Below are 811 nucleotides of genomic sequence, written 5' to 3' on the forward strand. Positions count from 1 at the left end.
GTCCAAAAGGGAGGTAGTGGGAAAAAAAAAACATAAGACTGAGAAATAATCCCAAAGCAAGATGTCACATATAAGAACACATTCTTGGCTTTCTCACCTTTCAAAATTAGAACAACCTAACTGGCCAATGTTAGAGGAATGATTAAGTGAATTATCATTTATTCACACAATGGAATATTGTGCAGCCATTAAATGTTCCCTTTGAAGAATGTGCTCAGCAAAGAATAAAAGTTTATGTAATTATAAATGGGAAAAAAAAAAAAAAAAAGGCAAAACGGGGCACCTGGCTGGCTCAGCCTGAAAAGCGTGTGACTCTTGATCCTGGGGTCGTGAGTTCGAGTCCCACCTGGGGTGTAGAGGTTACTTAAGTAAATAAAACTTTAAAGAAGGAAAAAAAGTAAAACAAGCTTTGCACAGTGGCAGTATGGTAGCCAATGAGGTTTATCCAAGGCGCAATTATTGCTAATTGAAAAATGTTCCCAATACCCCACCGTGACGACTCGAAATACAGCGGACATTGACAATTTTTGAGTCTCTATGGAGACTGAATTTAAAAAAAAAAAGGCAAACGAAATCATATTGTGCTGTAATCTGCTTATCAATTTGTGGGTCTGTACCACCATTAGATTGAGAAAAGGTGAGAGTAGCGGGGATCCATGTCAAAGACAGAACGCTGAGGAACACTGACATCTATGGAATGTTGCAGGAAGGGGTGCCTTCAAAGAAGACAGAAAATATGAAGCAAAGAAGCCATGGAAAGGACTGAACCAAGAGAGCGTGAGGTCACAGAATATGGGAGAAGATGACACAT

General features: G+C 39.3%; 1 non-coding gene across 1 annotated transcript; it reads left to right on the top strand.

Moving 5' to 3' along the window:
• The first annotated feature begins 405 nt into the window (after positions 1-405).
• LOC123326600 lies at positions 406-544 on the top strand. Its single transcript, XR_006541201.1, has one exon. It is a non-coding gene; the product is annotated as a U4 spliceosomal RNA (small nuclear RNA).
• Positions 545-811: the final 267 nt, after the last annotated feature.

The sequence above is a fragment of the Neomonachus schauinslandi genome, chromosome 13 (assembly GCF_002201575.2).
Source record: "Neomonachus schauinslandi chromosome 13, ASM220157v2, whole genome shotgun sequence".
Taxonomy (NCBI): Eukaryota; Metazoa; Chordata; class Mammalia; order Carnivora; family Phocidae; genus Neomonachus; species Neomonachus schauinslandi.